The following is a 13,849-nucleotide window of genomic DNA, read 5'->3' on the forward strand; positions in this document are numbered from 1 at the left end:
ATAGGCGACACAGTTTCAATGAGCAGCATAGTTGCAGTACCTTTTTTGACCATTTCCTGCACAGTGTCCCTTTAAATGCCCCTGTGATCTCTATTATGTAGGCAAGACAAAGCGGGAATTAAAAACTAGAATCTGCAAACACAAGAGTTCCATTAGTAATCATGATGAGAAGTCAGCGGTGGCCAGTCACTTCAATGCGTCAAAACATGAAGCGAGACAATTACAATACATGGGCATTGAGGTGGTACAAACGCCACACAGGGGTGGAGACAGGGATAAGTTGTTACTACAGAGAGAAGCTTATTGAATCCATCAGCTCGACACACTTATTCCAAAAGGGATGAATGAGGAATTGGTTCTGAGTTGCTTTTTGTAAGATGTTTTTGTAAATATTTAGGCTATGGGTAAAATAGTAGGCCTATGACTCTATGGGCTATAGATTTTTTTGGTTATAAGAATGGCATTATGTAGCCTACTTCAAATAATTACCATTATGATGATGTTTTTGTTTTTCAATTATTCAAAAATGTTTATTTTACTTTTATTTTACTTTTCCATTCTGGGATATTTGGTATCAGATTTTGTAACACATTGTGGTATGATTTCACTCCCCCTAGGGGAAGTAATATGTAACTTGGTTTGGGTGTCAATCATGGGGTCACAGGTGTACACCCTATTTTAGGGCACACCTACCACCTATGGGTGCAAACGCCATTACACGCTGAAGAAGGGCTCTGCCCGAAACGTTCGTGGGCGAATAAACAAAGAAGAAATCTGAAGAGTGCTGTCCTTCGTTTTTTTCATACATTGAAATGATGACATCCGAGGTAGGGACGAGGCTCTCCACTTGCTGATTGCGTCATGATCTGTCATTGCGCATGATGGGGATTGTACGCGGGCGGCGGGCCTCTCAATCAGAGTGCGGTTGCGTTACCACTCACCAGATGCTCACATTTCATATCCGATAAAGACTTCATTTCCAAAACATGATCGCATTTTCGACAATCCTTGATATGGACTTCCCCTGTACAAAGTGCACTAGCGCAACGCCAGCTTTGATGAGCACGGCTGAAGTGAAACTAGGCAATATGCCGCTGATCTTCAGTGGTGGAACGGCGTCAGCCTCAAGTTCAAGCTGCCGTTAGTTGAAACTCTGCTTTTGCACATAAGCGTCGCCGAATTCAGCGCCAATGATGGCATGGTCCCCAGGTTCCTCAGTGTATAAGTGGAACATGTTATCTCGAAGTGCCTCCTCCCCCTCCCTCTGATAGATCCAGTCGGCCCACCAGGTCCGCCCAGAGGAAGGGCGGAGTATGTATGTGTGTGTGGTTATATTAACAAATGAAGATTGAAAGAGATTAGCACAACTTTTCCGTCTCTACAGGTAGGCTATACGCCATAAGGGTTCCGTGTGTCATTAAGGAAATTTGTTCCATTAAGTGGCGACGTGGAGAGCTTCTCTGAAGATTTTGCTGAACTACAGCCTTAAACAGGTGATGCATGGAAAACTTGTTTTTAATTGCATAGGTTAAGTGTTACTAATGAGAAAATTGCAGTTAGTAATTATTGATGTTTGTTATGATTTATTATGGTTCAGTCCCAGTAAACAAAATGACGTTTAAAGGACGTCTTTTTTAGGTCATTTTTGGACGTATAATTTAGGTCATCTGAAGGTGCAGACTGTTACTCCAGACGACGTCTTTTTCGGACGTCTAATGGACGTCCATTTTTGACGTCTGTACTACGTCCATATTAGGGTCATCTCTAGTCCAAATAGGGTCTTAGAGGACATGTTTTTGACGTCATTTTGTAGGTGGTTTTATTGACGTCATTTTTGTGGACGTCTTTTTGACTTCAAATTATCTCTGTGAGTTGTCATTCAAACATAAAAGTGACAGCATTAAAAACCTTGAAACTTCTAGTTTTCAAAATATACAGACAATTATCACATGGAAAGTGACAGGGGGGGGTTTACTTTTATTTAGCAAACACTTTTGTTTACAAGGTTCAATCTTCAAAAGTCTTGACTACGTACCTCTGCAACGTTTTTTTTTTGTAGAGTTGTGTTTACATTCAATTAAAAAAAAAATTGTATTACATTAACTTTACTGTCATATTCTTTTTTGTTAGGCTTTTCAGAAGAGGGGGAGATAACAAATGTGATCTTTTTCAAGAATAATTAACACCACTGCGAATTTCATGAAGTATTGATGATTATGACTCCTACACTATCATCTCTTAACAACATTACCGGTGTATTACAAAACCCGAAAGTCTTGAAATTCTAAGTAGTGTTAAATATTCTTGAAAATAACATTCTTATGAAATAGGTTCCAACATATTGGAAGAAAAGACATTGTACCTTGGGTTAAGAGACAGTTCATCTGAATGAAAACTCTGCATTACATCAATGGGTCTTACATCTGCCACATCATATCATTTCACAATCGTCCAGTTTTACAACATATATATTTTTTAAAAATATGATGGTAACACTTTATTTTAACATTACATCGCTTAGCACTAATACATACAATGTTAACCCATTGATGCCTAAAGCACTTGCAGAAAAGGGTGCTGATGCCATACAAAACTCCAGGCGCCAGGGCCAATGTTGCACAACGCAACATCCAGCATCAATGAGTTAATGCCTGTATAAGTAACTTGTAAGGCATGTACTAAGCGAAATCAGGTTATATTAGGTAATAAATCCCAAATAGTGCATGAACAAGGCATTTGCGAATACATGCCTAACGTATGTTTGATTTTGCTTAGTGCATGCCTTACAAGTTACTTATACAGCATACAGGCATTAACACTGTATGTATTAGAGCTAATAGATGTAATGATAAAATAAAGTGTTGCCAAAATGATAATCAAAATAATTCCCTGTAATAATCCTAACAAGCATGAACACAGATAAATTGCCATTAACTGGTAAATTATGGAGAATCGGTCCTTGAGAAGGGACACAAAATGCTCTTTCTTCAGGTGTTACTTGAAGCTGCATAGGCTGTCTGAATGTCAGTGGATTCAAAATTGAGTCATTGAAAGATACTCCCATTTCTGTTGTTGTGGACTGGTGGTGTCTACGTAGGTGGTGTCTACATAGTAAGTCCTTGTACACTTGAACAGCCATCTTGGCTGCAAATTATCATCATATCCTGTGCATCTGACAAAGCGTGTACTTGACAAAGATGCCAAACTACTTTCTTGATGTCTGTAGTAACTATTTACATTTTGGGCATAAACACATGTTGAGTGATCACTGGGCTGCTGGGAAGCTTTGAGAGAAGTTGTAGTGCCTTTGTTCGTTTGTTGGTTGAGATGGGAACGTCATAAACATATTCAAAGAAGGTGAAAACAGAGCTGAGCTGTGCTGGATATAACAAGTTGCAGACCCAGTAAAGCTTGAACAGCTTGTCAATTGTGCAAGTCAGGCCGTCTGCAACGGGAATGGTCACACGGTCATTCCTGGCGGTTATGACAGACTCTTCAGGTTCCCAATGCAGACCACTAGTGATTGGGTTGTGGATTCCATCTCAGTGTCAGTAGTGCAGTGAAGAGGGATGTGAAGTTGGTTCCAGACTGAGAAGAAGTAGAAGAGGAGGAGGAAGAAGAAGAAGAAAAAGAGAGAGAGAGAGAGAGAGAGAGAGAGAGAGAGATCATCAATAATACTTAATAGCAAGTTTTACTTAACTGATTGAAAGGTATGAAGCATACCAGTCAGTATAGCCGAATCAACTACACATACATTGATATCATGACATCTTCTTAGCTCTTCATTAAACTGAGTGAATTTAATTTCATTCATTTTTCATTTCATTATTTATATATACGTATGAAGAGTTTATTGCAAAACGGTGTATCTACCCTTTTTTTTTTTTGGCATTTTATTATTGAAAATGGCTGTCCAGAGGTCCTATCACCTATGTGTGAATTCTTGCCATTCAAATATTTTGAGAACATACTTTTTCAACTTACAGTATATCACGCAAGTGAGTACACCCCTCACAGTTTTTGCAAATTTGTGAGTATATATTTTCATAGGAAATCATTAGAGAAATTTCACTTTGACACAATGATTAGTGACCTTTTAACAACATATTTAACCGCTTAAATTTCTTGTTCACTCAGAAAAAAACTAAATACAGCCATTAATGTTTGAACATGTACTCACAAAAGTGAGTACACCCAAGATTAAAATCCGGTAGAAAAGGGGCTGTGTTGGCTCGAAATGAAACAAAATGAAAAGGGATGAAAGGGGAGGTCATCAGTGTGCGTTTCAACCTTTCTTTGCATTGAACTTTTACATTTTGAGTAGACATGGTTTGGGGATGCATGAATGCTGTCAACATTGGCAATCTGAAATACACCTAAAACAAACATGCATGTCAACATGCACTGTGACTACTGAAGCAGATCATGATATTCTCCATAGGATTGCATTCAAATCTCACACCGATCTATTTAAGCCAGATGCAGACTCAAAATGTAAAAGTTTAATGCAAAGAAAGGTTGAAGCGCACACTGATGACCTCCCTTTTCATTTCAAGACGATTCGAGCCAACACAGCCCCTTCTCTACCAGATTTTAATCTTGGGTGCACTCACTTTTGTGAGTACATGTTCAAACATTAATGGGTGTATTTTGCTTTTTTCTGAGTGAACAAGAAATTTAAGCGGTTAAATAAGTTGTTAAAAGGTCACTAATCATTGTGTCAAAGTGAAATTTTTGTAATGCTTTCCTATGAAAATGTATACTCAAAAATCTGCAAAAACTGTGAGGGGTGTATTCACTTTCGTGATATACTGTATATGAAATTCATTTTGCAATGCGGTATACGTATGAACTTATACAGTATAATATCAGGAAGGAGCCAAGACTGACTTGCACCAACACAGACCCACACGCAAACACACCCAAACGCAAACACACACACATATTCCTACCAAAGATGTCAGCGATGCAGAGTCCTAGCTGGCCAATAGTGTGTGAGGTGTTAAGTTCCGCCTCTCCGTGCAGCAGCAGCAGGTTGGAGGATGGGACCTTTAGCTTGACTGACAGCTCTTCCACTGCATGCTTCAGAAGCTCTGTCTGCAACACACATACACATAAATATTACTGACACACACATCAGCTGTATAGGGTTATCTACTTTCCATGGCTTCCCCCAACAATAAAACAGAATTATAATACTTCCTGTAAAAAGTCTTTGACTAGGCAAAGCGCTATACAAAACAGATGTACTGCTGTGTGTGTGTGTGTGTGTGTGTGTGTGTGTGTGTGTGTGTGTACCTGTGCTAGTTGTATTTGGTGTATGTCTGGTCTGTGGCGTATCTTTAAGTTTACCAGTCGTGCCGGTGTGTTCTGCTGATGCTGCTGCAAGCGTTTTCATTGGCTGGTTTTCCTGCGAGGGCGTGGACTGCATACGATGGCGATGTCTGCATCGTCAGACTCCTCTCCTTCATCCTCCTCCTTTAATTGGCTAGCTGCCGCAGCAACCCCGGCCCCTCTGGTGATGGACGCAGCAGGGAGCCAAGCGCATCCAGCCTCATGTTAATCTCCCTGTCACACACACACACACATACACACACAATGTAAGGAAAGTTGAAAAGTCACTGTAGAGAAAGTGTCAGTGCGTGGCATGCACACAAGTGTGTGTGTTGTGTACTCACGTTAGTTTGCGGTTGGGCCGCCGCCGTGCCTTGAGTGGTGTGGAGGGGGAGGGGGGCGGAACGCCTCAGCACAGTCCTAACACCAACACATACACACACAAGGATGCATTAACACACATCAACATGATGGATATGGTAAGCATACAGCAATAAATTGGAAAAATATTGTATGGCAGGGGTCCCCAACCTTTCTGGGTCTGAGGGCTACTCGAGGGCTACCAAGGGCTACCCGAGGGCTACCCAAGAGCTACTTGTTTGTTCAAAGTCCTCTACCGATGTCTTGACCTTATTCCCAAATCACGCTATGATTGAAAGATCACTTGCTATAGGTTATAAAGAAATAATCTCATATTTAAATTAAGAAAAACATTAACTGTGACCAAATTCTTGTAGTAATCACTGTTTACTGGCACATCATAAGGTCCTGGAGGGCTACCTGGCGCCCGCGGGCACAACGTTGGTGATGCCTGTTGTAGGGGCTACTATGTTGACTCGTGGTCTGTGTGTGTGTGTGTGTGTGTGTGTACACTCACATTGTGCTTTGCATGGGTTTGGTCATCTGGTCAGAGTCATCTGAGAGTTCGGTACACTGCTTCCCTCACCATCGCTGTCAGAAATCTGTCAACCACACAATATACAGTCTCAAGTTTGCCGTCCGTGTTAGCTGTAACTCATCCAAATACTGCTACTTTGTACAGCAGGCACATATTTACTGACCAAGTTGCTCTCTATGACAAAAGTGCTATGGGCTACTGTGACAGGTAAACAAGAAACAACAGGTTAACAACACTTGGCGCTAATTAGTTCTCTACAACTACAAACCGCTGCTGTTCCCTTCCGTTTGGGATCCATATCACCAAACTATAGTTCTCTTGAACTTAACTGCATTGTTATAAGAATATGGCTATGACAGCCTTAAATAGCAGGTTAAAATATGGTCATTGACATTTTGGTGACAAGGTCATAACTCTGTATCGCAATGAGGTCCTAACAGAGGCTCTGCATGAAAGTGTTTTTAAAGATTAAAAGACGTTTTAAAAGTAACTATCCTTTGAAAAATACCTGTACAAAATCAACCAGAAAAGACATCTCAGATTTTACACTGCAGCGGCTTCGGAGTCAGAATATGTGTGAGAACTGTGTAGCACTTTTCATCTGAAAATGAGAGCAGAAAATTGTACAGCAGTACTTAAATGTCACATTTACCAAAGTCTCTGTGTTATAACAATATCACAGTAACATATTTATCACAATTGCATACAATACAACAATAAGAAAAAAAAATCTGAAAAAAAAAACCCCTAAAAAAAAACAAATGAAAGGAGGCAGAGGGCCTGTAAGTGGATGGCAAATAGACACATGATCACATAGACAATATGATACACATGGAAACACACACACACACACACACACACACACACACACACACACACACACACACACACACACTTACCATCAGTCTGATCATCCAACTGTTCAATCAGAGTAGGAGCTTGGACAGATGTGGCCACAAGACCTGGGCCCTGATTAAGAGAGAAGAGAGAGAGGGGGGGAGAGCACGTTAGTGCCCAGTGCATTGAAGGTACTTAAAAAATCCTGTAGCCATAACTGGTGTTGATACCTTGGTAGTCGCCACACTTCACACGCAGCTGTTCTACTCTGCCACCTAAAACTCAAACTTTGAATCTTCTTTTCAAATGTCATGGTATCGTCACCAATTACAATTGCCTACAAAATCTCGTGCGTGGCCGTTTTATCCCTCGAACAGCGTACATCTGGCACGTCGCACCCTCCATCTGAAACAACTGCCGGTATTTTCCCAACACACCGTCATACGAGGTCTACCGAGACAAAACACGACAGCGTTGACCAGTTGCCCAGATCTACCATATTCAACTACATACTGAAACGGTGAAAACCACGACACTTACATGGAACTACGGTTCAAAGCTTGTATATTGACTGGCCACAACAACTACAACCAAGCCGACATAATGTGATTCGGAAATTCGCTTGTATCACCTTTCATCGAGCCAACACAAAACAGTGGGATACTGCTTGCTTTTACTGGTGCTATTCTTTATCATGTACGAGGGTGGCGGATGGTCTGATTTACATGATTTGACGCAGAACTGCTTACGTTTGAAGCGCTGAAGTTTAAAATCGCCTCTATGCTAGCTAGCCCTTGTCTTGCCCCCTCCGATACCTGCTGTTACTAGCAGCATCCACTTTTGCCCCACTACCAGTACTAGCTCTACGTCAATCCATCCGTGGTGTTTCAGTATCCTTACATAAATCCTGTCAGACTTTCTTTCATGCTCAGAAAATAGCTTTCAAACTTCACATCAGTTAAGTGCCGCCTGATTTCTTCCACACCAGCTAATTATCAGTTACCCTATTAGCAACCAATGTTAGCAAACCATCCAATATCACATTTCAAACCTTTAATTTTCCCAACACAACACGTTTTAACCATTAAGTTAGTCCACATGTGCATTAAAAGAAAATAAATATAATTTATAGTGCAAGCATTAAAGATCAATAGCTAACTGAGTATCAATAACTAGCTACATCTGATTGTAGGCTAGCTTAATGTTCACAGGATCACGGAGGCTGTTCCAATGTTCGTACAGCAAAACTTGTGAAGCAGGGTTTGATTTTAACCACACATTAACGGTAACACACGTAATTGTTACGAAATTATACCAATAAAGCGAATTACTTACGCCAGCCTCTCTCGGTGTCTGAAGTCAAGTCGCCGCATCTTGCATTTCCAACGGTAGAAAAGGCGGGCGGAAGTCTGCTTTCAAATGTCCACAGTCACGCGATTGGACAGCCAAACGGCCGTTAGTTTCTCACTTGTAGCGAATTAGTATTAGCACGACCCAGAAATGAACCTCTTAACTTCAGGTTTCACACATTCTGTGAAATCTTACACAAAAATGACACATAATCTGTCAATGCTGTCTACACATCCCAATGTGTTATTTTTTTTTTTGACACATCTGTTTAGGTAGTGTGTCCCACGGTGCATTGCACGTATCTCTCTTTCCCCACCAGATGTGAACAGAAAAAATAGCCTACTAGGAAAACTACTATGGCCTATTTAAAAACAAAGCACAAAAAAAAGCAACAGCAACAATAACAATCATGTCGATTTCCCTCACCTGTTTTTGACGTCCAAAAAAGTGACCTAGACTGACGTCCGAATTTTGAACTTCATAATGACGTACAAATAGGGTCATTATTAGACGTCCAAATAAAGGACCTAGTTTGTACGTCATTCTAAGGTCCAAAACTGGTCATGGACCGACGGACGCAATTTAGACCTAATTTCAACGTCTATACGACGTCCAATGTTTAGTGGGCTAGGCTAGGCCTAGGCCTACAGGCTTAGTGAGTTCGATTTAAAAACGCTGCTTATGTTGTGGGCATGAAACAATGTTGTAGGCCTACGCATTTTTCTTAGGAACTGAAAAAATAACATTAGGCCTATCTTTATTTAGGCCTAGTTATTAAACATTTTAAGAGTGAAAGCATCACTCAGCGATGATGAATGAACTGTGAACGCGTTCATTCTGTACCAGATTTAATTAATGTTCCTGCAGAAACCGCGACTAAACACAGTTTCAGAGAGTCTAGTCTTATCCATCTCTGACAGCGTCTGACACCTCTCAGAATGTCTTTCGTCTCGTGCTAAGAGGCGGGACCAAGAAAACAGCAGGCATAGCTCTACTTAACATCAGAGCGGCCAGCAACCAGCCAGCAGTGGGCGAGTTTTCTGACTTCCCGGTGACCTTTTTCCCCGGCCAGATGACATCGCAACGCGATTTTTTTTTTTTTTTTAATCCGCGTAGTTGGGTCATTTATATAAGTTCCGTGACCGTGGAGAGGAAAGGTTTGTTTCTCACTGGATTTGGCATCTATAAAGGTTATATAAAAAAATGGGCCGGGGTGCCCCTCACAAAAATGTGGGGAAATTTTTGTAGAACCCTATATCCAAAATGGCTGCTGCCAGCCAAGCTGGAAATTTACTTTTTAATGGTTTTGCGCACAATGCTGCATAATACATGGTTTCTGAGACTATTTGGGTCAAGAAATTCACAAATGATGTAGATTTATTGATTTGACCTATTTTTGATCTTCAAATTCAAGATTGCTGCCACTTTTGGCTGTTTAAATGTCAATTTTTCAAAATCGTCAGAGAGCTTTGATATTAGGCTCAAATGAAAGGTCTGCTCATACTGAGTTCAGTTATGGACAGTAAAGTAGGCTATGCAGAAGTCATCTGAAAGGTAAAAATATCAAGGTTTGTGGTTGATGAGAATTAAACTGCTTATAAGTCGGGTCATGATGTGAGGTTCCGTGACCATCCTCTGGCAAGGATGTTTTGATGATTGATTTGACCCTTTAGAAATGATTTAGCCCCCATGTCCCTCCCAGAAATCCCGGCATTTTTTGCTAGAGACGCAAATTCAAAATGGCGTCCGGCGCCATCTCTAAGAAATAACTTTTAATCTGAATGACCTAAAATCATGTATGAAGACACTTTTTCATACAAGTCAACCATGAGGATTCCAAATCTGACGTCATTTTGATAATACAGCTTTGTTTTGACCATGAAATTCAAGATGGCTGCCATCTAGAACAGTCGTTTTCAACCTTTTTTTGGCCGTGACCCTCCAAAACTGGACTGGGGACCCCCCAATTTGTGTAGCTCCATTCCTCATACATAGATATTGAGAAAATAGCTGATATACAAGCATACAATACCTCACATTATAAGGCGTAGTGTGCTTGTAGGTAGGCAATTTTCACAATGTTTGGCTTTTTAAATATGATTTGACAATTTGGCCAATGTTTTAGCATTGTTTATTGATAGCTTCAGATGCAGTGATGGTAGTTTACTTTGAGAGTCCTTACATTATCACCCCCCCCCCTCCCAAAAAAAAGGGTCTCGACTGTGTTGTTGAGGAATGTGTGGCTTTATTCAACCCCAATGGCATATAGAGGAAGACGCAGAAGAACAAGCTCATCCAGAAGATCTCCCTCCAACATATTGTGATTGAAGAACCCTATGTTTCTCTAATTGACATGGGCATGATCTGGAGGATGGCAACTCCATCAGTAGAAGATTGGCAGACACAGGACGCCACACCATACAATTGGTTGGACTATGTCCAAAAGGTGTCTCCAGCATCCTTGCCTGCCAGTGTGGAGTGGCGCACTAGGTACGCCAAGTAGTTGTCAAGAAGGCCGTGTTGGCGTAAGATGTTTGCATCTGAAGGGAGACGGATAAAAGACTCTCTTCATGGTCTTCCACTTGGAAGCAGAGGCTTCAGCCATGGTGCTACTCTTCTTGTGTGCATAGATCACCTGTCTCGTGAACGCAAACTGCTCTTCTCAGATGACACTGCCATTGTGAGATGTATTAAAGATGGGCAGGAGGGGGAGTTCAGGGGCCTGGTGCAGAACTTTGTTAGATAGTGCGGGACCAACCAGTTGCAGTTGAACACCACCAAAACCAAGGAAATGGTTGATTTCTGTTGGTCCACCCCACCCCTTGTGCCTGTATCTTTTGAGGGGGAGACAGTGAAAACAGTCTGCACCTACAAATACCTGGGGGTACATCAGAAAAGTAAATTAGACTGGTCAGTAAATTCACACGCAGTCTAAAAGAAAGTGCAGAGTAGGCTCTATTTCCTGAGGAAGTTGAGATAATTTATGTCTGCAACGCACTCCTGCAGATTTTCTACCAGTCTGTCATGGCTAGTGTGCTTTCCTATGCTGTGGCATGCTGGGCGGGAGCATTAGGAAGAGAGATGCTGGACCAGAGATGCAGGGATCATTGACATTGATTACACGGTGAGAATGAGAATGGCGGGCAAGGATGATGGATGACACCTTTTTGACACAGCCCAACCACTTGTATGACGTGCCGTCCTGTGTCCAATGGAGTTGCCATCCTCCAGATCATGCCCATGTCAATTAGAGCAACATGGGGTTCTTTAATCGCAATAGGTTGGACGGAGATCTTCTGGATGACCTTGCTCCCTTGCATCTTCCTGTATATGCCATTGAGGTTGAACAAGGTGAATAAGGCCACACGTTCCTCAACAACATGTTGTTCTTGCAGCTCAGGGAGCTAAGGTTGACTGTCTTGAATCAGGCTTATCACTACTTTTGAGAGCACTTCTGTCCATTTCAGCAGCTCTTGCTTTGAGTCCCTCAACAAGCTTCTTTATGCAAGAATGCTTGGAAAATGTCCTATGAAATGTTCTATGTACTAGATCAGTGGTTCTCAACCTGTGGGTTGAGATCCCCTTTTTGGGGGGTGGGATGTCAATATAAGGACCCTCAATTTAAAAGACCATCACCAATGGAGTAGGGGTCCCCACTCCAAATATGACTGTTTTTGGGGGTCACAGCCTAAAAAGGTTGAAAACGACTGTTCTAGATGGCAGCCATCTTGAATTTCACGGTCAAACCAAAGTTGTATATCAAAATGATGTCAGATTTGGAATCCTCATGGTTGACTTGTATGAAAAAGTGTCTTCATACATGATTCTATGTCATTCAGATCAAAAGTTATTTTTTTAGAGATGGCGCTGGACGCCATTTTGAATTTGACTCTCTAGTAGAATGCCAGGATTTCTGGGAGGGACATGGGGGCTAAATCTTTTCTAAAGGGTCCATAGAGGTCAAATCAATCATCAAAACATTCTTGCCAGAGGATGGTCACGGAACCTCACATTATGACCCGACTAATCAGCAGTTTAATTCTCATCAACCACAACCCTGATATTTGTTACCTTTCAGATGACTTCTGCATAGCCTACTTGTAATTTTACTGTCCATAACTGAACTCAGTATCAGCAGACCTTTCATTTGAGCCTAATATTAAGGCTCTCTGACGATTTTGAAAAATTGACATTTAAAGAGCCAAAAGTGGCAGCCATCTTGAATTTGAAGGTCAAAAATAGGTCAAATCAATAAATCTACATAATTTGTGAATTGACCCAAATAGTCTCAAAAACCATGTATTATGCAGCACTGTGGGCAAAACCATTAAAAAGTAAATTTCCCGCTTGGCTGGCAGCAGCCATTTTGGATATAGGGTTCTACAAAAATTTCCCCACATTTTTGTGAGGGGCACCCCGGCTCATTTTGTTATTTAACCTTTATAGATGACAAATCCAGTGAGAAACGAACCTTTCCTCTCCACGGTCACGGAACTTCTATAAATGACCCAACTACGCGGGCTTCGGCCAGATGACACCGCAACGCGATATTTTTTAAATCCGAGTTGCAATCGAGTTGCGACCATACAGAATGTTTCAGTGAAAAGTTCGGGTCCTAATGACAACGACAGGCTTGCTTCAGAATACACATTTCTTTATGTGAAGTTGTTGAGAACAAAGTATTCGGGTGGTTGACGTTTAAGGGCGTAACGCAAAAGAAAAAGTTTTTCCAATTCCTGAAAAAAACGATGGAAAAAAAATGGGGAAAAAAATAAAAAAAATAAAGCACTTAGTGGTCCATTATTGTTGCCATTTTTGGGAAAATGTGTCCTGCATCAACACATAGCATAGGCATGTCACACCGCAGGAAAATGGAGTCACACCACAGGGAATTCACTGCATTATGGCCATTTTAATCATTTTGTATACATGACTGACATCTGAGCTCATGCTAACTTGATAATGATATTGTGTTTAATCTTAATATGTGTTTTCATTAATAAAAAAACTTTTTTTTCCTCCTATAAGAGCAGTCACACCACAGGACACCATAAAATGAACCTAAGCATTGCGTGACAGAAAGATTGCAATATGAAGACATATTAAGAGGTTAAGAGTCACCTTAAACTTCCACAGCACTCTCCAATAACTGAGGTACTGACTGGTTAGGAGCCAGTCTTTAAGACCCTTGTAGTTGGCCTTGCAGCTGCCCATTCACAAACATTGACATACATGTCACCCCACAGGACGCAATTTGTGTTACGAAATTCAGCTTGTAGTTAATATTACTGTCTTGAGTTTTTTCCACATTCACATATCTTAATCTAAAGTTAAGATTTATGCAATCATGCCAAATGCTTCATACATTATTCAAAATGTTGTTGGTTAATTTATATTATTATATATTGTTTCATTAATGTTACAGTCACA

At 40.9% G+C, this 13,849-nt stretch overlaps 1 protein-coding gene and 1 long non-coding RNA gene across 2 annotated transcripts in view; one reads left to right on the forward strand and one right to left on the reverse strand.

The window, feature by feature from the left end:
• The first annotated feature begins 1,380 nt into the window (after positions 1 to 1,380).
• The window catches only part of LOC134447371 (interferon-induced protein 44-like), a 77,764-nt gene continuing 65,295 nt past the window's right edge, over positions 1,381 to 13,849 (forward strand). Inside the window, exon 1 of the mRNA XM_063196818.1 lies at positions 1,381 to 1,493. The gene's annotated coding sequence lies outside the window, so the exon portion shown is untranslated. The remainder of the gene's footprint in view (positions 1,494 to 13,849) is intronic.
• On the reverse strand, positions 1,958 to 9,040 carry LOC134447372 (uncharacterized). The gene is made up of 8 exons (XR_010034591.1): positions 8,405 to 9,040; positions 7,132 to 7,201; positions 6,741 to 6,833; positions 6,212 to 6,296; positions 5,679 to 5,754; positions 5,353 to 5,568; positions 4,953 to 5,097; positions 1,958 to 3,588 (listed from the first exon to the last, which is right to left on the reverse strand). It is a non-coding gene; the product is annotated as an uncharacterized LOC134447372 (long non-coding RNA).

This window comes from Engraulis encrasicolus, chromosome 4, assembly GCF_034702125.1.
Source record: "Engraulis encrasicolus isolate BLACKSEA-1 chromosome 4, IST_EnEncr_1.0, whole genome shotgun sequence".
Classification (NCBI taxonomy): Eukaryota; Metazoa; Chordata; class Actinopteri; order Clupeiformes; family Engraulidae; genus Engraulis; species Engraulis encrasicolus.